Source organism: Martes martes (genome assembly GCF_963455335.1).
Source record: "Martes martes genome assembly, chromosome: 8".
Lineage (NCBI taxonomy): Eukaryota > Metazoa > Chordata > Mammalia > Carnivora > Mustelidae > Martes > Martes martes.
Window position 1 is genome coordinate 130,165,181 of NC_137895.1, and position 24,021 is coordinate 130,189,201.

General features: G+C 42.9%; 1 protein-coding gene across 2 annotated transcripts in view; it reads right to left on the bottom strand.

Moving 5' to 3' along the window:
- The window catches only part of MPP7 (MAGUK p55 scaffold protein 7), a 290,474-nt gene extending 269,006 nt beyond the window's left edge, over positions 1-21,468 (bottom strand). Inside the window, exon 1 of one of the 2 annotated variants that reach the window (XM_080812558.1) lies at positions 21,251-21,468. The gene's annotated coding sequence lies outside the window, so the exon portion shown is untranslated. The remainder of the gene's footprint in view (positions 1-21,250) is intronic. The other variant, XM_080812557.1, reaches the window with a different exon arrangement.
- Positions 21,469-24,021: the final 2,553 nt, after the last annotated feature.

The following is a 24,021-nucleotide window of genomic DNA, read 5'->3' on the forward strand; positions in this document are numbered from 1 at the left end:
TTTCCACTTCTGATCTTTGAATGAGGTCAAGAGCAGCCATCCAAGTGAAAACACCCAAAAGACAGGGCCACGGACGAGATCAAAGCTTGGTTAGTACAGGGCTGGACTTACACTGCTAATTAAATATTCATCTCATATTTATGTTTATTTCTTAAATCAAAGGTGACACTGTTTTAATATAGAAAACTAGCAACTGCTACCCTCTCCCCCCCAAAATGGGGGTAGGGGGGTACTTGCTATTATAACACTTTCCCACTCAATAACAAGTTCCCCAAGGGGCCTAGCAACAGCTTTTCGGCATATATTCATTCGTTCCAGCCAAAAACTCTGCCACCTACTCACGTCCCTTGCAAACTATTCCACACCCACTGGAACATCTTTGCAGAATCTTTTCAGAACACAAAATATTGAGACTGTCTGCTAAAATGCATATGGAAATTTTAGCCAAAAATTGGGCTTTCAACTTATTAATGGTATAAACTCCTAAAATGCTAAACAATTTAAGGCCCACAAACAAGTAAGAAATTTTATTCAATGTCAGGGAACCAATGAAAGATCTACCTAAGCAGCCAAATCCATAAAGAAGACCTCTACAGACAATACAAAAAAATTAAAATTGAAAATGTCATTGGGTAAATAAAAACTGAAAATACAATAAAGAAAAAAGGAAAATGGCATCTGGTGTCTGTATCTACGGAACTAGATACCATCAAAATAGGACTTTTTTAAAAGCAAATAACAGAAGGAGATGGGCAGTATATGATTTCTGATGTCTGTTAGTTATCACTTACCATCCCATATGCCCTTCAAATTATAGGAAAACTCACACGTAAAGGCATATTTAGAAAAAAATGGAAGGAATCCGTTACAATTCCAAAAAAAAAATGGGGAGGGGGTAATGGAAGGATACGTACAAATTCATATTAGCAACTGCTTGTGGGGAGGAAGGGGAAACAGAAGTAGAAAGGAGAACAATACATACTTCATCTATGTTTCATTTCTTTCAATTAAAAAGAAAATCTGAAAGAAGTATGCCAAAATGTTAACATCTGTTAATTGGGATGAAGGTCATTTGGTATTTCTTATGTTTTCTTTGCTGGTCAGTATTTCTTAAATTTTACCCAAATTGTTTAAGGGGGGGGAGGGGTGGAATTCGATTCTCTCACCCAATTAAAATACCACACGGAACACAGCTGACGTACCACTCCAGGGTGAACAGGGTGAGGGAAACTCACTTCTTCACTAAGCAGCCAACTTCTATTTTGGACTCCTAACATATTTCTGGAAATAGAAATGGCCTAACTAGAAACTCTAAACTCTGGCTCGATCTCCCCAAACTAACCTATGGAGTAGGGCTTACCCACGGGCAAGTTCTCCGTGACAGAAACTAGAGAGGGGCCAGCTTCAGTGGGAGCAGAGAGGGACATACAAGATCCGAAAGAGGCTCCTGAATAAATCCCATGTCTCTCCTCGCACCCCAGTCATGATCCTCATTCCCTCCTCCAACTCTGTCCTCAAGAGATCTCGGCTCAGGTCACGATCCTGGGGTTGTGAGATCGAGCCCTGTGTTGGGCTACACAGTCAGCATGGAGTCTGCTTGAGGTTCTCTCTCTCCCTCTGCCCCATGTGTGCCCACGCGTGCACGCCCTCTCCCTCTAAAACAAATAAATCTGAAACATACACACACACACACACACACACACACACACACACACAAGAAATCCATACATTCACTCAACAACCATCCTACCACCAGGCATCAGGCATTTAAGAGCAAGGGCAGAACCCCTACCCTCAAAGACACCGCTATTGATTCTTCGTCCTCTCAATTTCTTAGTCTTAAAAATGTTCCCGCCATCCAGTTCAAGAAAACTCAAGTCTCACCCGTGGCTAAATGATCACTTAGAATTATTACTGTTGTGAGCCCAGGTGAGGAGAACATGCAAAGTGGGATGAGGCAACCTGCACAGGCCAAACCCGTCGGCAGAGCTGGGCTCCCACGCTGTACCCAAAGCAAGAGGCAGGCCTGCCCCCAGCCGCTCCGGGCCCGTGGAGATCAAAGACAACAAGGGCAACACAGGCTCATACAGCCTGTAGCCCACTTTTTTTTTTTTTTAAACTAACAAAAGATCCAGTTCAGCAACTGCCAGACCCTTTAAAGCAAGAGGGCAAAAAATAAAATAAAAAGGTCCCATTCCTGGGCACCCACTCTACACATGCTGGTTTTAAGAGTAATATCGCCAGTTACACATCAGGGAGGAAAATTCCATCCAACAGCGTATGTGCCTAAAGAAGGCCATTTCTAGTACTCCTGGCTCTAGATTAATAACAGCAACAGCAATGGAATTTCTTAGAATCTAGACATCCAAAGGCAGGCTAGGGCCCACCAAGAGGAGGGTGTGACAACGGAGGCCATGTGGAGGTAACAGGCAACCTCTGATGACAGGGTCAAACCAGGACCATCAGAGACAAACGGACATGTCCCTGTGAAGCAATCTGGGATGTCAATTCCAGAGCCAACCTGTAGGTCTCCGAACACATCCTTATGTCCTACCAGAGTAGAAGGCAGGTAAAAATGAGTAAAGAAAAATAACCACACACAGGGCCTGAATATAATAGGCTGTGAAGGTCCCACAGAGTAATTTCGACTTAGGGTGGCACAGCCCAAGAGTCAAAAGCAAGACACTTGGGGCACCTCGGTGGCTCAGTGGGTTAAGCTTCTGCCTTTGGCTCAGGTCATGATCCCAGAGTCCGGGGATCGAGCCCCACATCAGGTTCCCTGCTCAGTGGAGAGCCTGCTTCACACTCTGCCTCTCCCCACACTCAAGTGTGTACTCTCTCTCTCCAATAAATAAAATCTTTAAAAAAAGAAAAAAAACGATGCTGTCTGTTGAAAAACTAGGAGAACCTACTAATGCTGATAAACCTAATGTTTATTAGCATTCCCTTAAAAGGAGGTACACAACCCGAATGTTTATAGCAGCAATGTCCACAATAGCCAAATGATGGGAAGAACCTAGATGTCTGTCCACACATGAATGGATAAAGATGTGGTGTGTATACACACACACACACACACACACACACACACACACACAATGGAATACTATGCAGCCATAAAAAGAAATGAAATCTTGCCATTTGCAACGACGTGGATGGAACTAGAAGGTATTATGCTTAGCAAAATAAGTCAATTGGAGAAAGACAATTATCATATGATCTTCCTGATATGAATTTGAGAGGCAGAGTGGGGGGGTTGGGGGGTAGGGAAGGAAAAAATGAAACAAGATGGGATCAGGAGGGAGACAAACCATAAGAGACTCTTAATCTCACAAAACAAACTAAGGGTTGCCAGGGTAAGAGGGGTAGGGAGAAGGTGGCTGGGTTATGAACACTGGGGAGGGAATGTGCTATGGTGAGTGCTGTGAAGTATATAAACCTGATGATTCACAGACCTGTACCCCTGGGGCTAAAAATACATTATATGTTAATAAAAATTTAAAAAAAAAAAAAAAAGGAGACACACAGATTGTTGCTGTTAGTTCTGGTGGAACCATGATGTAATCTCTGCCATTATCACAGGCTGCATGCCTCACTGGGAATCAAGGGGCCAAAGGAAAGAATGCCATGTTACACTATGTCTGTTCTGGCCAGTGTGACAGCCCACCTTCCAGTGAGTTCTAAACCCTTGGCTAATTAAACAGGGATTTGAGTCTAATCTACAGTGGATAAGGAAATGTTCTACTCCAACCAATCTGTATACCACCTAAAAATGTTATTTTTTTTTCTTTAAGATTTACTTATTTTAGAGAAAGAGAGCGCACGAGCATGGGGTGAGGAGGGGCAGTGGGAGAGAGATAGAAACTCAAGCAGGTGCTGTACTGAACATGGGGCCTGAAGCGGGGCTCGAACTCACGACCATGAGATCACCATGACATCATGACCTGAGCTGAAACCAAGAGTCTGATGCTTCACAGACTGGGCCACCCAGGTGCCCCAGGGCTGGAGTTTTAGAGAAAAGAGCTGCTGAAATCAAACACGCTAACTCTAAGACATTCCGACATGGAGGAGACATCACTTAGCAAATGCAAACTTGCAGCGGCAAATGAGGGCTCAGGTGGCCCCGCTGAACTAGAGCTCACGGAGGCCCCAGCAGCTCGAAGCCACTCATGCAGAAAGGAGAGCCGAAACCCGGACGATGGGCAGAGGCGCAACACCCAGGGTAAGCGGCGGGAATAAATGGGTCAAGGATTAAAGACACTCCCACAGTTCGGGGACGGGAGCAGAAAAGAAAAGCCGGCGGCAGAAACCAACACAAAGCTAGACTGAGGAGACCGGAGCTTCCCAATATCCAGTCATCAAATCCGTTCCATCACACCACCCCAAATCTCTAGAATAACTCACCCCTGCGCCACCGCCCACCCCTCCTTTCTGCCCCTCCCCACTGGCCATCGGCACTTTCCCCCCTGACCGCCCCCCCCTCGCCCCCACCACACCAACATGGCGGATCCCTGCCAAGTCCCGTAGCCTCGTTTCTCAGACTGAGGTACTTATCATGGAGGTTCGGCGGGGCGGGGCGTAAAAAGGACACATCTTTCTGGAGCATCCACTTTGAACAATGGAAAGTGGTATTTAATGTAGCAGATCAAACATAACACCTCAGAACAATTTCATGCTCGCCGCGGGTGACTCCTCGTAGCGCTTCAGGCTTCTGAGCAAGCCTGTCACCCAGGGTGTGCCTCGGCAGACGCATTTCCAGAACACCGGCCAAAGCAGGTGAGACTCGTGCTTGTTCAGATTAAGAGAAGGAGGCAGAGAGACTGAAGATGCGTGAGAGACAAATTCCAGGAAGAATTCGAATCCGAGGATCTGCTCACACGCTGGGTTCGGGTGCACGGACCAGGAAGCTGGAGTTTAAACCCTGGCTTCACCACCCCTGGACCATCGGACTCCGGCAAAGTACTGTACTGAAGGGCAGGACTCAGTTTTCCCCATTTGGAGGAGGAAAAAAAGACAATTCTCCAAGGGCTGCAGTTAAGGCAGGCCAGGCCATGAGGGAGCCCCGCTCAGCACAGCGCCGCCGGAAGAGCCAAGGATCGACAAACGGCCGCTACCGTCGATGGCAGCTACGATCAAGTTAAAAACGACTCAGAGAGAGAGAGAGAGAGAGATGGGTCCTGTGGGAAGCAATCTCCCCATCCCAATCACAGCCTCCCCGTGGGGATGTTTTAGGTTCCCTGTGTAAACACCAGAGAAAATTCAATCGCCCAGTTCTGGACCCCGCTGGAGATTAGAAACACCTAGAACATTAGTCGAGTCAAGGGGCGCCTGGGTGGCTCAGTGGGTTAAAGCCTCTGCCTTTGGGTCAGGTCATGATCCCAGGGTCCTGGGATTGAGCCCCGCATCGGGCTCTCTGCTCAGCGGGGAGCCTGCTTCCCACCCCACCCCACCCCCCAGTCTGCCTCTCTGCCTACTTGTGATCTGTCAAATAAATAAATAATATCTTTAATAAAAAAAAAAAAAAAGAAGTCGAGTCAAGGTCACATTACTGAACTGGGCTAACTGAGTAGAAGTCAGTGGTTAAGGGAGGAGTCGGGAGGACGTCACTAATGAACCACGTCACCAAGGACACCACCCCGAAGTAGGCACCAGAGCCCCCGAAAACCTGGAATTTACGAACAACCTTACTGCCGATCAGCAGGCCCTTAAGAGGGTCCCAGGAGAAGCCACAGACGTACACCGGGTTTATATAATCTGTGCATGTGCAATACTGGGTATCCGGCAATCACACAAATTACGAGAAGGAATTCAGGAAGGGAGGAGTGGCTTAGAACAGGTCTGGCCTGAAGCAGAAGGACCTGTTTGAAGTCCCCACCCAGGCGAGAGTCTGCAGTTGACGACGAAAGGCAACTGCTTCCCTGGTTCTCGCCAGAATGCCAGCAGACACTCCAGCTCGGTCTGACTCACCCTTCCCATAACCAGTTTCTCCTATTACTATCCTTTATCTCAAGAAAACTTCATTTTCCGTCATCCGTTTCTCAACCTCATACATTTTAAAGAGGAGGAAGTATTGTAATAAACATAACTTTTGTTTATCATTCAACCCACAAAATGCCAGTAAAAAATTTAGCTACCGAAGGTCAACTTCTCACATCCTTTATTCTACTATAAACACCATGAGGGCAAGGATACTTCATACACTTTCAAATGCACGCTCAGGTTACAACAGAGGATTCCTAAAAGGGTAACTGTATGCAGTGAATACATTCTCAGAAGCAAGAAAAATCTTAAATTTTTTTTTAAAAGATTTATTTAGGAGAGAGAGGGCAAGTGCAAGCAGGGAGAGGAGCAAAGAGAATCAGAGAATCTCAAGCAGACGCCCCGCTGAGCGCAGGGCCCCACGTGGGTCTCAATCTCATGACCCTGAGATCATGACCTGGGCCAAAATCAGGAGTTCCAGACGCTTAACCAAATGAGTCATCCAGGCGCCCCAAGACAAAGTGTATTTTAATTTTTTAAAATTTCTCTTAATAGCATCAGTAAGTGTCTACCACATTTTTTTTATTTCAAATGAATTAAGTTACTTTCCGATATAATAAAAGGGCTTCTTAATGGTTTCCTTTGGATTTACTTATTTTTAAAAACGAATGCAATTTCACTTGGTGTTTCAAAGAGAAACGACCGAGAGACCAATTTAATCTACTCAACCTGAACACTTACTCTATAATCTCATGGACCAACTCACAATATTGAAACTGATTTAAAACAAAAACAAAACAAAACAAAAAACAGGACACCTGGGTGGCTCAGTGGGTTACGAGTCTGCCTTCAGCTCAGGCCATGATCCCAGGGTCCCAGAATCCAGTCCCAAATTGGGCTCTCTGCTCAGCGGGGAGTCTGCTTCTCCCTCTCCCTCTGCTGCTCCCCTTACTTGTGTGCTCACTCACTGTCAAATAAATGCATAAAATCTTTAAAAACAGAACAAAACAAAAAAAAATTTAACCTGCCTTTTCTATACAATTATATCTCCGATAACTGATGAGGGAAATTTCCTCTTTATAAAAATACCCTATTAAATAAAGAAGGAAAACAGATCTAAAATCACCATTTCACAAACCACTAATAAAAGAAGAGATCTAGGTAATGATTCTCAATGACCAGGATCACCACAGAAGGAAAGACAATCAACATTGCCTGACTCCAGCTGGGAGTACACCTTACCACCCATGAAGCAATTTTGCCCAAAAAAAAAAAAAGAAAAAAAGAAAGAAAGCAAGCTGAATCAAACCAAGATCTGATTACTATTTATAGGAAATAAAAGAAGAACAAGTTAAACCATTAACAAGTTAAAATTAAAACCACTACAACAGGTTACCACTTGTTATCATCCTTCCTGACGATGACATTACCAAACAAATATTTCTTGATAAATGTCCAGGACAGGTCTTCAACTTCTCTTTGTGATTATCTTCATCTTAAAAGATGCGGAAACTAAACCACGTATTAGCATGTTTATAGACGTATTTATTGTGATAAGACAGCAAAACTAACAGCTTCACGCAAGTCTGAAGCTACTGATCTCAGAAATATTTTCTTTCCTAGTGTTACCAAACTTTTCCTCACTTGGAAAAATACAGCACGGCTGAGCCAAGAAGTAGCAGGTCCCTGCTTCTAAGAGGATAGCTTTCGGAATAAGTAAGCGACAGAAAAGTTGGATCTGGCTGAGCAACCTCGGGGGAGAGAGATCAGCGTTAAGAACCTGGTCCTCAACTGCACTGGCAAGAGATACAAAGAGCCAGAGGTTCTTGAGTGATCCTTAAACCCTGGGGGTTCTCAACAAGCTTTCGGTCCATCCAAGAGGTCAACATTATTTTTGTAATAATGGTGAAGGGGCACCTGGGTGGCTCAGTCATTAAGCAGCTGCCCTTGGCTCAGGTCATGATCCCGGGGTCCTGGAATTGAACCCCACATGGGGCTCTATGCTTCCTCCCTTCCACTCCCTCTGCTTGTGTTCCTCTCTCGCTGTATCTGTCAAACAAATAAAATCTTAAAAAAAAAAATTAAAATCATGCTGAGAGGTTACGTGTGATGTTCACTGCACTGACATTTGTGCTGAGGATATAAAAGCAAGGCTGTCTAAAACTGCTGGCATCTTGACAGGAAAAAAGTCAATGGTCCCAACAGGGCTGCCCTCCCCAGTATAAACTCAAGTGGAAAAAAAATGCCAGCTTCACAGAAGAGTGTCCTTGAGGGAACGGTGAAATTAATGATTATACTGAAATCTCAACTCTTGGATACAGTTCTTAATGTTTGTGACAAAATAGGAAGTCTATGTAAGAATGTATGCCATACACTGAAGGAGGATGGTTGTCTGAAAGGGAGGAGGAGAGCCATCTGTACAATTCACAAGCTGAGCAAGCAGCTTTTTCCCCCATGGAATATCATTCTTCTAGGAAATAACACCCGAAAGGCAAATGGAGTATTGAAGGCTAGGCATTTATTTGGCAGACCTTTTTTTTTTTTTTTTTTTTAACTGAATAAAGTGAACCTCTTGCTTCCAAGAAAACACCCAACCTATGTGTGGACCATAAGAAAATTCAAGCTTTCAAGCAAAAATTAGGTTTTTCACCAAAAAATTACATCTGCCACCAGGAACATGACAACTTTTTCAATAATGATCTTTCCGAAGGGATCATGGGTGATTTTAACAAATGTGACCTTTTCCAACGAGATTATAAAAGGTGCCAACATTTGGGAGATTTATAGAATTCCGTGAACCAATATTTTCTAAAACATATATAAAGATTCAAAGTACAAAATAAAACACTACAATTAAATGCCTAGAATGAGAAAAGTTTGACACGGGTTAAGATTCCAGTATGCAATTACATTTTTAAGGAACTGTCACTTACAAAGTTTTGGTGTGGTATCAAAGAGAATATCCATGATTACCTAAAAAGATCATTAAAACACTCCTCTCTTCCAACTACAGGTCTGTACAAGATTAAACCTCCTTCATATATTCCAACCGAACAGCAAATCACAACAGACTCAACACAGAAACAGAAAAATCCAGCTGTCTTAGCAGACAAGAAGAGCTACAATCAAAAAGAACAAAATATGTAGGAATAAATGTAACCAAGGAGGTAAAAGATCTGTACTCAGAAAATGACAAGACATTGATGAAAGAAACTGAACAGGACACAAATGGAAAGATACCCCATGCTCATGAACTGGAAGACTATTGTTAAAACGCCCATACTACCCAAAGCGATCCACAAATTCAGTACAATCCCTATCACAATTCCAAAAGTATTCTTCACAGAAGACAAATATTCCTAAAATTTGTATGGAACCATGAAAGACCCCAAATAACCAAAACAATCTTGAGAAAGGAGAACAAAGCTGGAGGTACCACGATCGCGGAGTTAAACTATACTACAAAGCTACAGTAATCAAAACTGTATAGTACTGACACAGAAACAGACACTTAGATCAAAAGAACAGAACAAGGGGTGCCTAGGTGGCTCGGTGGGTTAAGACTCTGCCTTCGGCTCAGGTCATGATCTCAGGGTCCTTGGATTGAGCCCCACATCGGGTTCTCTGCTCGGTGGGGAGCCTGCTCTCCCCACTACCCCCCCCCCACTGCCTGCCTCTCTGCCTACTTGTTATCGCTGTCTGCCAAATAAATAAAATCTTAAAATAAAACAAACACACACACACAAAAAAACAGTTAAGACCCCAAAAATAAACCCATTCTTATGTGGTGAATCTACAACAAAAAAAGCAAGAATATCCAATGGGAAAAGACAGTTTTTTTTGATAACGGTGCTGGGGAAACTGAACAGCTACGTGTGAAAGAATGAAACGGGACCGCTTTCTGACATCATACACAAAAATTAACTCAAAATGGAATAAACATCTAAAGGTAAGACCTGAAATTGTAAAACTGCTAGAAGAAAACATGGGCAGTAATCTCTTAGACATCAGCTTTAGCAACATTTTTCTAGATATGTGTCCTCAGGCGAGGGAAACAAAAGCGATACCAAACTATTGGGACTCCATCAAAATAAAAGGTTGCTGCGCAGTGAAGGAAACCATTGATGAAATGCAAAGACAACTTATTGAATTGGAGAAAATATATGCAAAGAATATATCTGATGAGTTCCTATCTAAAATATCTAAAGAACTCACACGACACCAAAAAAACCCTACTTATCTGACTTTAAAATGGACCCGATCAGACATTTTTCCGAAGAAGACATACAGATGGCCAATAGACACATGAAAAGATGCTCGACACATTTGATCATCAGGGAAATGCTCATCAAAACCATGAGGAGATACTATCTCACACCAGTCAAAATGGCTAGTATCAAAAAGAAAAGAGGTAACACGTGTTGATAAAGATGTGGAGAAAAGAAAACCCTTGCGCACTGTTGGGGGAATGCAAACTGGTACAGCCACTGTGGGAAAGAGTATGGAGGTTCCTCAAAAAATTAAAAATAGAGGGGCGCCTGAGTGGTTCAGTGGGGTAAAGCCTCTGCCTTCGGCTCAAGTCATGATCCCAGGGTCCTGGGATCGAGCCCTGCATTGGGCTCTGCTCAGCAGGGAGCCTGCTTCCTCCTTTCTCACTGCCTGCCTCTCTGCCTACTTGTGATCTCTGTCAAGTAAATAAATAAAATCTTTTAAAAAAAATTAAAAATAGAAAAATATCATACGATCCAGTAAAATCCACTTCAGGGTATCCACCCAAAGCAAAAGAAAACACTAATTCAAAAGGACATATGCACCCCTATTTTGACTGCAGCATTTTTTACAATAGCCAAGAAGCAACCAAGTGTCCATCAATAGATGAGAGGATAAAGAAGATGTGGCATACATGTAGAATGGAATCTTTTTACTCAGCAGTTTAAAAAAAAAAATTGTCATTCACAACACAGATGAACCTAGAGGGTATTGTGCTAGGTGAAACTGGCAGAGAAAGACAAATACTTACATGGGAAAATACAAAAAGCAAAACAAATGAACAGAACAGACTTACGTAGAACAAATGTAGTTGCAGGGGACGGGGGAGGGAGGTGATGGTTGAAACAGGTGAAGGGGATGAAGCGGTACAAAGTTCCAGTCACAAAATAAATAAGCAATGAAAAGTACAGCACAGGGAAATCAGTCAATAAAGACGTAGTAACAGGACAGTGACAGATGGTTACTACACTTACCCTGGTATTACGTAATGGAGAGAACTGTCAAATGACTATGTTGTACACCTGAAACACAGTAAATCAACTACATTTCAATTAAAAAAAAAAGTTACAAAAACAGAAAATAATGCCACTCTTCTCACTTATTTTGATATTTTTCATAAAGTGTTTTTATGTTTACATATAATGGGATTATTACTTTTCAGTGAGTTAATACTCTAAAATTTCGTGTTTGAATTTCTTTAATTTTTTTTTTAAGATTTTATTTATTTATTTGACAGAGATAACAAGTAGGCAGAGAGGCAGGCAGCTCCCTGCTGAGCAGAGAGCCCGACATGGGGCTCAATCCCAGGACTCTGGGACCATGACCTGAGCCGAAGGCAGAGGCTTTAACCCACTGAGCCACCCAGACACCCCTCGTGTTTGAATTTCTAATACAGCAAATATTGTTAGATATCACCCACATAAAGAAAAGATCCTTAATTTTTCAGAGTGCGAAGGACTGCAATCACATGTTTGAACACTGCAGCTCCAAAGATTACAGTCTTGGTCAAGGCTCCGATGTTCAAATGAACTTTCAGACACGATCTTAGCCTCTGATTTCCCTGATGAACAAAACACCCCAAGTCAGGAGTCCAGCAGGAGCCAACTGACAGACCATGACCACTAATCACCACACTGTTACAAGTCAAGGTCATAGAGAAGAGCAGCAGGGAGACTTCCGGGGTCCTAGTAATGTTTCGTCTCTTCAGTCTGAATGCTGCTTAACAAGTGTGTTTCGTTTGGGATAATTCTGTGAGCTGCACATGTAAGACATCTGCATATCCCAGTACACGCATTTTTCTAGGTATCTATTATACTTCAATTTTTAAAAACTTCACAGTCTGGGTAGCTCCATTGGTGAAGTGTCTGACTTTGGCTCAGGTCATGATCTTAGGGCCCCGGGATCAAGCCCTGTGTCTGAGCTTTGCACTCAGAAGGGAAGTCTGCTTCTCCCTCTTCCTCTGCCCCTTCTTCCACTCATGTGGACATGCACAAATGTGCACTCTGCACGCATGCTCTCCCCCCACCAAATAAATAAAAATCTTTAAAAAAAATTCACACTGTATACATAAAACAGTTCTGCTTTGTTTTTCCAAACACATGATGGCTTTCAACTAAGTAGAGTCGCTACCCATCACCTACTTTGGAAAAGCCTGATTAAAAAAATTCAAATATGTAATTTAGAAACCTCAATATAAAAAAAAATGTATATTTAGAATAAAAATAAAAACTTCCCTATACACAACTATAACTATTCAGAGTTTAGAGCTCTACATACCATCCATGACAGTTATCTTACCAAAATCAGAAAAAGAATACTGTGCTTATTTCCCAAGTTTTTAAAGCCAGTGAAGTCCAACAATTAAAAAAAAAAAAAAAAAGACTTAAAAAGAAATAAGAATAGAGCAGAGGCACCTGGCTGGCTCCATCAGAAAAGCAAGCAACTCCTGATCTTGGGGTCATGAGTTCAAGCCCAATGTTGCGCACAGAGCTTACATAAAACACTTTCAAATGAAAAACAGAGCATATAACCTCCCCCAAAAAAGTAAAATGAAAAATAAAAATAAATAAATCTTCCAATTAAAGGTGTAACCAAAGATGAATTCCCTTAAAGGTACTACAAGATCTAGGGGCCACCATCTCTGTTACTCTCAATGTATCACTCCAATTCTAGACAAATGCAGTAAAGCCAGGAAATACAAAAGACAAGGTAATAAGAATTGGAAGGAAAAAGACAATTGGCCATTATTTAAAGAATAAACTTCACAGAACAAAAAAAGAAAAACTAGCTGTTAAACTACAATAAGAATTTAATAAGACTGCCCCCAGAGTATATTAAGTATAGACAGATTAGCTGATAGATTTATATCAATATAGACATACATATCAACAGAGGAAAAAAAGGGGGAGGAAAGGGGAAAAAATGTCACTCACAATAGAAACAAAAACTGAAGTACCTAGGAATTAATCTAGCAAAGAAGACATAAGACAATAATGGAGAAAAAAATGTTTAAACTCTATTGAAAAAACAACTATCTTTAATACAGGTGTTAAAAACAAGAAAACGGGCACCTGGGTGGCTCAGTCCATTAAGCATTTGCTTTCGGCTCAGGTCATGATCCCAGGGATCTAGCCCAGGGCAGGCTTCCTGCTCACTGGGGAGCCTGCTTCTCCCTCTCCCACTATCCCTGCTTGTGCACATGTGTGCACTCTGTCAAATAAATAAAACTAAAAAAAAAAAAAAAAAGACAACAAGCCCCACATCACGAGAGACAATTAGTTTCAGCTCTCCCAGAAATGGAATCATAAAGTTCCTTAGGAACTTACCTGATCTGCAGGAATGAGGTAACCTGCCTGACTCCTGTCCTCTAAAGGAAAGCGACCTTGCCATAACCGGTCCACTTTTTTGCTACTAAAACTTCCCGATCCCACTCCCTTCTGCATGCAAAAGTCTTTCATTCCATATCACTCCTTCCCAGATCTCCTGTTTGCTGGTGACTGCCCAATTCATGAATCATCAAATAAAGCCAGTAAGATCTTTAAAATTGATTCAGTTGAATTTGTTTCTTAACGTATGGTTTAACCATGGCTCTAGATCACCAGAAGTGGTTCTAAAAAATACAACTGTTACATCTCCACTCCCTCCAGAATATGATTCAGTTGATAGGGGGTAAACTGAGGCATGGGTTTCTAAAAGCTACCTTGTAAATTCTAATGTAAAGCCAGGAATGAAAACTACCAGCTTAAACACCTGAAAAAAATACAGATGGGCCTCATACTTCTACATACCAATCACTATAAATAGGTTGTAGCAATAAAAGTGAAAAAAACCAGTGTGGAACTAGAACAGGAAGAGACAGATTGTAAAAACATACCTTTGTTAACTAAGAATGAAAAATATGTCCTAAACAAAACCTAGATAGTGAAAAATGGATCTAATTATAACAAAATTATTCTGTTCAATAAAAGATTTCAAAGAAGAAACCCGATAAATGGTAGAGAAAAAAAAAGAAACCTTAAGACATTTGTACCACATAAAATCCAACAGATTATCACCCAGAATATACAAAAAAGTTCCCGTAAATTAGGGGAGGAAAGGGATACAAAAATCTAATAGAAAAAGAGGCAAAGAATAAATAAATGGCAATTCACAAAAGGGGACCCCACACAGCTAATAAGCATCTGACAGGATATGCGCCCGCATCAGTAATTAGAGAACTGCAAATCAGAACAGTAATATATCAACAGTAATATATCACGTTGTGCCCAGTTCGCTCCATCTGTTGCATCAGATTGGAAAAAATTGTAAGGTCAGAAAATATCAAGTGCTGGCAAGCATGTGGGAAACGACAGCTGGCAACAGTGTATACCAGCACAGCCATTCCAGATAATAATCTGGCAGAATTTAATGAAGTTATGCACAAGCCCGAGAGAGGGTCTCATAGGGAAACAGGGGAGGGGAAGAACAAGAGTGGAATGGGAGATGAAGGAGGAAGAGCCAGTGAAATTAACCAAGAGGCTTACATGGACCACAGCATCAGGACCACGGGCCACAAAAGGGAGCACGAGCTCAAGCCTACGCACCTGACCTGGGGAGGGAGTCCCCGCCACACCTGGTCCTTCATGGAACCAGCCTGTGCAAAATCCCTGCCCACCAGGTGCTGTACTCGGGCCCTGCCCTCACAGAGTTTGCATTCTAGTGAAGGAAACAATAAAAAGTGAACAAGTAACTTTGTAAGGTGGTGACAATGGTGACAGGAAGTAACAGGAATGGGGCGCCAGCCAAGACGTGGGCTCTCAGAGACCCGCAGAAGGAAAATTAACCAGGTACGTGGCCAACGGCGGGAAGAATCTCCAGGAACTGCTTTCAGGGTCTTCGAACACAGGCACCACACGACAAGGGCGACTATTTTCTAAAGATGACTCCCAGGTACTTCCTGTAACTGAACGCCCAGGAACAGCCTTGAAAATTCCTGTTCTATAAAGTGTGGACAGTGGTTATCAAAACCAACATCTTTTGGCCAAAATCTTTTTAGGAGGAAAAATACAAACAAACAAAGACACCACCAATGTGAATATTCCAGGTCTCTTAAAAATGTTTCTGGAAAAATCACTAGATCCACAAATGCTTCCTTCATTTGTTAAATAGAAATTGAGTACTTCTGTGCCTTTTCCACAGCACAGCGCTAGGAAATGAGGATAAATATAACAGATTCTGGGGGTGCCAGGGTGGCTCAGTCTGTTAAGCATCTGTCTTGGGCTCAGGTCATGATCCTGGGGTCCTAGGATCAAGTGGGGGGGGGGGACGAACTCCGGAGGGAGTATGCATCTTCCTTTCCCTCTGCCCTACCCTTCACTCTAGCTCTCACTCTCTCAAAATCTTCCTAAAAATTTTTGAAATATTAGGGGCACCTGGGTGGCTCAGTCGTTACGCGTCTGCCTTCAGCTCAGGTCATGATCCCAGAGTCCTAGGATCGAGTCCGGCATCAGGCTTTCTGCTCGGCGGGAAGCCTGCTCTCCCTCTCCCATTCCCCCTGCTTGTGTTCCCTCTCTCGCTGTGTCTCTGTCAAATAAACAAAATCTTTAAAAAAAATTTTTTTTTAATTAAAAGTTTCTGGCCATTAGGAGCATGACTCAACCTTGTAAGATTCCAGACTCGATTTTTTTAGGATTAAAAGTCAACGTTTATTGCATGTTCATCACCTAGCAGGCACTGTTCTATGAGCTTTTACACACATCTGAGTTCACTTAAGTACTCTCCACAACATGATACTGTGTTTCTACTTTAGAGAAGAACAGAGGTAAGAAATGTGCCTGAAGTCGGGAACGGAGCAGGGCTTCAAATCCAGATCTTTCAAACTTCAAAGCCTGTTTTCTTAACCATTCCCAATACTTATATTACCCCTGGCATCTTTTCCGTGGTTTTCTGAGTGTGGTCCCTGGGCCAGCAACATCACCATTGTAACTTAACAGAAAGGCATGCTCTCAGGGCCCACCCCCAGACCCACTAAATCAGAAACTCTAAGAGTGGGAACAGCTGCCTGTGTTTTAACAAGCCCTCCTGGTGAGCTGGAGGCACACGAAGGTTTGAGGACCACGGGTTTTCACGCTGGATATGTATGTTAAAGGGGAAATGATCACCATTTTGGAAATTTCACAACATAAATTTTTGATTCTATTTAAAATGGCTAAAAAATCAAAATTACGTTCATTCACTTTCTCAAGACCCAGCAACTCCTCCCCCAACCTGACAAAATGTCCAATGATTCAACCATCTAAAATATGAAGGGTAAATAAAGGCCCCTACTCCTGGGGCCTTACTAGGAACTGGATTTTAAATTCCAAACGTGAAAAAGAGCACAGAGGTCCAAACAGAATCTTCAGAAGTTGAATCAGAAGCCATATTAGGAAAAGGACAAAAATGTTTTGAGTAGCAGCAGCCGAAGCTTGACAAATCTGAGTCCATAGCTCCGTAAGCCTTTTTATCTCTGGCTCAACTCTAGATTTTTACAACACCTCTCCAACAAACTTCAACTGCCAAAAAAAAAAAAGTTATAACCTTCAGGAATATTTGTTTCTCAAGACTCAAACTGCTTTAAATAAACATATATAGACACCATCTTCCAAACACCCTTTTATCATGAGTCAAGCTAATCAGATATGCTAGTGCATACAGACACTAGTGCAAAAACTGCTCACACCTTCCCAACCCCTTATGTAGACCCCTTTACAGCACCCTACATTGACTTTTCTCTACTCAAAGCAATATCGAGACCAGGAGCCTGAAGACTCAAGTCTTCAGTTTTAGTTATACAGCTCTATGTGTACTTAAATTTGTCCATTTCTTTATATATATATATTTTTAAGATTTTACTTATTTGGAGGAGAGAGAGAGAGAAAGCATGAGAGAGCATGAGTGGGGCAAGGGGCAGAGGGTAAAGCAGACTCCCTACTGAGCAGGAAACCAGACCAAGAGGGACTCTATCCTGGGATTCTGGGATCATGACCTTAGCAGAAGGCAGACACTTAACCAACTGAGCCACCCAGGCGCCCCTGTCCATTTCTATTCACACCTTTTTTTAAGGTACTGGAAGACACAGTATCAGAAGTATGTACAGATTCAAGCACCTACCACAATTTGAGAACCTACTATATGTCAAATAACTCTTTTAAGCTATTCACTTGTATATTCTAAATTCTTAATTTCATAAAGTTCAGGATACTACTTATTTCAAAAATTAAAAACATACATTTGAAGACTGAAGAGTTAACTTGCTCAGGTCTGTACCATGGGATAGCTAGAAATCGGACCTAAAAGGCATACTAACTTGATTCAAGTCGTCAAAGGTGCAAAGAGCTCTGAGAAGCCCACACTCAAGCAGTTTTTAATCTGCCTGGCTACTTAAAACCATCCACCTTCCCGCGCCCAAGCTCACCCAAGGATTGGCAACACTGGCGGGAGCCACCCTCCCAAAAGTAATAGCACCTATTTATTTTCCCTCTTCCAAATACCATCAAATCCACCCCCCACCCAGAACCATGGGTGGTTCCAAGAAACAACTATGTCTTCTCATCCCCCTTCTGTAACAATAACAGCAATTAATCAGTAACAAACAAGCCTGTTAGCTCCTACAATCAGAGGGAGAATGTGCCCCTCTCCTTTATAGGTAAGCTGTTTTCAAGGAAGAAAAAACGAACTGTTACATGCCTGGAAAAAAAATGTTTTTATAACTTAAGTATTCACTCATATTCAAGATTTGAGTCATCTTGTTATATGTACCCACGTTATTCTACCACTTCTTTTGAGGAATCTGTAATCACCAAAAGCAAAACATGAAACTATGCTTAAGGGTGCCTGGGTGGCTCAGTGGGTTAAAGCCTCTGCCTTCAGCTCAGGTCATGATTCCGGTCATGATCCCAGGTCCTGGGATCAAGTCCCACATCAGGCTCTCTGCTCAGCAGGGAGCCTGCCTCCACCTCTCTCTCTGTCTCTCTGCCTGCTTGTGACCTCTCAAATAAATAAAATCTTAAAAAAAAAAAAAAAAACTATGCTCAATTAGTTCATAGCTCATGAAAGATTTAAACAAAACACAGCCATTTAAAAAAAAAAAAGTTCAAGTGTGCATAAATAAGGACCAAAGATCCACATTCTGCTCTGGGTTGCTGATCACAGGGAGAATCAGAGAGCTTTTTAAAAGTTATTTCTTTAAAATTACTAACAGTGTCCTTCACTTTAAGTTAAGCTGTCCTTTCCTTCCAAATAACCTCACTTAATGAAACTGACCATTGCAATTCTGTCTGAAATGTAACTACGAGAGAAACAGTTACAGTACACTTGTATCTTTGTTAATGAAATACTTAAAATAAGGAAAAAAATCTGATTGAACTCTCCATGGAGTAGCACCCAGTGCACCACCTAGTGGAAGTTGTGTAACATTGTAATTAATATTTTTTTAAAGGACAGAAACCCTACTAGGTAAGAATTACAAATACTATAAAAACAGCCTAAATCTCTTTCCAGTTCCCCACACTGCAAGAGAGCTGTGTTCCTAAGAGAGGACACATTTCCTATACAAACTAACAGACTGATAAGGGTTTCTTAATGGAAATCCTTGGGCACTAGACATTTTGACAAGAGTAGAAATTAAGACATTAATGCAAAAACAAATCAAATCAGAGATAGACAGGGCTTGTGTAAGTGATGCCTTATATCCTACAAGAATAAGTTATGTCAAAATGGACATGTTATAGGCAACAGACGCATCTGTCACGAAAACGACTTCATGAATAGAACAGTTCCATTCAGTAATTCATAAGACATTTCCATATTCCTGATGACTAATAAGTTTAACATAACCTAGCAGTTCTCCAGAATTCCCCAAGCCCTGACACCATTCGAGAGGTTCCTCCCAACTATCCATCTAAGCCTGCTCTGCATTAACCCCCAAACTCCCTTGCTTGCACTGTTCTGAGGAATAAATGATTTTTACATTTTCAGCTTTTCTACTAAATTTACAGTTAACCTTTCCCAAAAGGTCCTAAGTCATGACCAGAATGCATCATGCTTCATTTTTATTTGCCTTATGTGTAGTAATTTCAGTTCAACTCAGAAAACAGCACTGAAATCCACTGCAAAGCTACAGATGCAGAGATAAGCTAGGGTTCTCTAATTTGGAAAACCTCCCAAAATTTAAACAGAGATTTTCACATAGCACCACTAGGAATTTGTTTGTTTTGTTTTCCCTGTGTGAAAAATTACCTTTCTGATGTGATTCAAACTATGTCAGCAACCTCAAGGAGGAAAAAAAAAAACAAAAACAAAAACCTAAGAGACACTATTTCTTTATTTAGAAAACACCATCTCCATCTGTGATTCTTGTACCACGTGATCAAACTGTTATAGTTTGATAGTAGACATGATATGTACTACCTGCCTCCCAATAGAAGGATTTAAAAAATTGACAGCCTACAAGAGTCTCAATTAAAAGACCTAAATGGAAATACAGGCATCCCCCGTTTTTCACCAGTTCATGTTACACTACTTTGCTTTTACGACAGACCTTAGTATCTGGTTTCACTAACTGGGAGAAACGCACAGCACACACCTGAACAGCAAGGGTGGCAGAGCCAAGCTCCTTCCCTGAGAACTCAACTCAGCGTCTCAGCACCGAGCCCGGGCAGCTCTGACCTCTGTCTGAGCATCTGTGCTGTATCCTGACTTATTTTATGCATTCATTAGCAAAATGTATCCTAAGGTATCAGGAAAGCCTAAGGCGTGGGGGGGGGGGGGGGACTGGAACACTAAAAAAAATTTCCCATACACATTAATAGTGGTGTGTTTTGGGGTTTTTTTGCTTTGCATTACTCTGGTTTAGAAAAGATTTCATAGGAATGCTCTATTTTCAGATAGCAGGGAAAACCTGTACTGGTTAGAACTGGAGTGCACCTAGAAGGGGAGAACACTGCTCCAAGAGTTCTCGCTGTGCCATTACCGCCCCAAGCCCAGTGACCTTCACCATTTCACTTGTTAACAAATCGTGAATGAAAACAAAGATTATTAAGCAAGTCAAAGAGAAGGTAGTAATAATTCAAGGTACAAATCAGGAATTAATTGCCTGGCTTGTCTACAAAGGATTGCCTCCTGAGTACCAAGCAGGTGCACTCCCAAAACCTAAAACCCAGAAATTGTTTTTAGAGAAGCTTTTCTCTTTTTTTTTTAATGCTGTTTAAAAAAAATTAGAAGGAAGAAAAAAAAATCACAATTCTACTCCCACCCTTGACAGAGTGACAGAAACAAGGTTCCACCCCCACAATCCTTTCAAACCTGCGCAGGCATTCCTCATCAACATTCCTCCCCCTCACTGCTATCTCACCTTCCCTACTTCAGCCCAGACAAAGGTGAGTCACACTGCTGGGTCTACTTGTCACTTAAGGAAAAGTCCCCAAACAAGTTCACGTTAAAGACTACTCTTAATTTAAAAAATAATACATAACAGGTAAACAGTGTTAATGTGTAAATGGCACTGCAATGCGCCTGCCTCCAGAAAATATGTAATTAACAATACCCAAGACACCTTTCTGGCTTAAAAAAAAAAAAAAAAAAAAAACCACTCAGCGTATCCTTACATATCAGTAGGTCCCTTTCCCTCGCGAGCCTGACTCTGACTCAACTCCGCAGTTTTCCTCCACCTGCACGTCCTAGCGCCCTCCGTTGGGCCCAGCCGCCTCACTCGGAGTCCCCAGGGGGTCCCGCCGGCAGCTGCCCTCGCCCCTCCCCCTCGTGGTCCCCCGCCCGGCCCCGCCCCCACCTCCCCGCAAGGTGTCGCCGCCGCCGCCGCCGCCGCGGGCTCCCGGGCGGAGGCGCCTTGAGGCGGGCGGGAGGCTCCGGGTGACGCGGCCCGGCTCGGCCCGGCAGCCGCCCGCGGGGCAGTCAGGGGAGCAGACCCCACCGCCCGCGCCGCACCGGTGCTCCGATAGGGGCTGCAGCTACGGCACCCCATTACCTGCTCTGGGCAGCCGTGGCCCGCGGGAGGCGCGACCGCTCTGGTCCCTGCAGCCCCGGGTCGGGAGGCAAAGAGACAGAGACCGCAGCCGCCGCAAAGGACAATCAGGAGCCAGCGGGCTCGGCACCGCCTCGGCGGGCGCAGAACACACGAGCCCAGCGGGAGCCCGGCCCCCACCTCCAGCCCAGTAAGTAACCGACTTGGCCCCCTCCCTCGGCGGGGCGGGGCCACGGCTGAAGGGGCGGGGAGGGGCAGGGCCGCACCGCCCGCGGGGCCGGAGCTCCGCGGACGCTTCGTAAAAGGCGCCTGCTGATAGGCTGCGACAGAGGTAGGCGTCCCGGACTTGAAGGGAGCCTCGCCGGCAGAGCTTCCTCATTGGTCGGTAAGAGAAAACAAAGCGGAACTCTGATTGGTGAGAACTCTGTAGCTCCTCTCCCTCGGCCGTCAATCAACGGAAGCTCCGCCCCACACGCTCTGTTCCCAGGTGGCTGCAGAATGGGCTGCTTTACGGACCTGAAACCTCTCTAAAGCGCAAAACCTGGGATAGTCAGGTTTCCTTGCCAGACGCGAGCGATTCTTTCATTCCCGGATGAACTTGATGAATAACAGCTAATCTTTAATATCGCTTGGCTTTAGGGAGGTCTCCTGGGTATTTTTTAAATGCTGCATAAAATTCAGAGAGAAATTGTCCTGTGCAAAGAAAAGGCATAACATGTTTTCAGTTTTGGCAAAATTATGCGTAACTTTCTTTTTTCATTTTACCTGTGTTCCATATGGGGCATGCATTACTTAGAGTGCACCACGCTGTAATAGATTTATAGGAAAACTCCCGGACAGGAAGAATTTAGAATCCAAAGGACAAAATAAAGCATTAACAAAAACCAAAACCAAAAAAGGTAGTATATGGAAAGAAATTCAGAGGGTACAAATTGGAAAACTCAACTAATGCAGGGAATTATAAGAAGAGAATGTGATAAAATTCCAAGATGTAACTTAGACTTAGGAAATTGAAAGTTGAGGGAGCAGGAGATAATGATCAATGACCCATGGTTAAGTAAGCTGAGCTCTCAGACCGCAAGGCAAGCCCCGTGTTATCCTAGCCAGTTTAGAAGGGAGTGAAGTGTAACTCACCTGGAGACCACACTCCTTTAACTCTCTGGCTGCCTTACTATTCTGTTTCTCTTCCTGCCATTCCCATGAGGTTTTGAAATAGACTGTTGGAAATAAAGCCCTTCCTCCAACAACTCCATAAATTATATAGGAGTGGGAAAAAATGGAGATTGACAAAAATCACACCTAAAGAAGGGAAAGAATATTAAGGGAAACATGAAATTGAAAAGGACAAGAAACTCAATACAAAGAATAGCACAAATCCTCTTTTGTCTCTTTTTTCCTGAGAATAAGGTAAACCACTTTGAAGGACAGTGACCTCATTATCTAACACGTTTTTTTAAAGACTTTATGTATTTATTTATTTGTCAGAGAGAGAGAGAGTGCACGAGAGCACAAGCAGGCAGAGTGGCAGGCAGAGGCAGAGAGAGAAGCAGGTTCCCCACTGAGCAAGGAGCCCAATGTGGGGCTCAGTCCCAGGACTCTGGGATCATGACCTGAGCTGAAGGCAGTGGCTTTATAGACTGAGCCACCCAGGCGTCCCTATCTAACACATTTTTTAATAGAACCCTTGTAATAAATGGAATCCTAAATGATAGTCTGAAAATATGTGTCACAGCGTACTCTGAGCAAGTAACTTAGTGTTGAGATCTAATTATGCTTAAATATGTAAGAAAAAAATAAGAACTTAACACTGTCTACTATGAACAAACTGGAAAGAAAACACTCCAAATTTTTTTCCCAATCGTGCCTAAAATCCCACCACTAACATTCTTTCCTTAGGATTGAGTGATTAATATCAAAAGTTATTCTTGGGGTGCCTGGGTGGCTCAGTGGGTTGAGCCTCTGCCTTCGGCTCGGGTCATGTTCTCGGAGTCCTGGGATCAAGCCCCACATCGGGCTCTCTGCTCGGCAGGGAGCCTGCTTCCCCCTCTCTCTGCCTGCCTCTCTGCCTACTTGTGATCTCTCTCCCTCTGTGTCAAATAAATAAATAAAATCTTTTTTAAAAAAGTTATTCTTGTATTCATATATGCAACAAATGTATAATAACATTAATCATCATATTCTAGTTCCTTCAATGAACTAGGCACTCTGCTAAGTATTGTCCTGAACAAGGCAGACTGGAAGCTATTGATCCATAAAAGAAAGATAATGAACCAGTAAACGGATACATTTACAGAAAGGAATAAAGACAGAGAAGAAAAAAGAGTGACCAAAAAAAGAGTGACTACTTGAACTTGGGAAGGGAAAGAGAACTACTCTGGGTTGCCACTTAAATCAAAAAATGGCAGCTGTGCACACTCGAGGGCAGTGGCATTCCTAGCAGACAGGAAGAGCGAAGGCCCTAAAAGAGGTAGAGCAGTGATGTCGTAGGAACAGAGAAGACCTTTTTCAGAGTCACCAAAGAAGTGGGCCTTCATTCACCAAGCCAGTCTATCAGGCATAGATCTAGGAAACCAGCTAGTTTCAAGGGTTCCGCTAGATGTGGGGGTCTAATAATGAGAATGACACGGACACAGTTGGATCTACAAACTGTTACCTCACCGAGGATGGGGAAATTGAGGTGCTAGAGGGAACACAATCCAGAAGGGGCCAAGGAAATCATCCTGAAGGAAATGAGGAGTCACCGAATCAGTAGGAGTCACCCCAGTAAAAGGCTA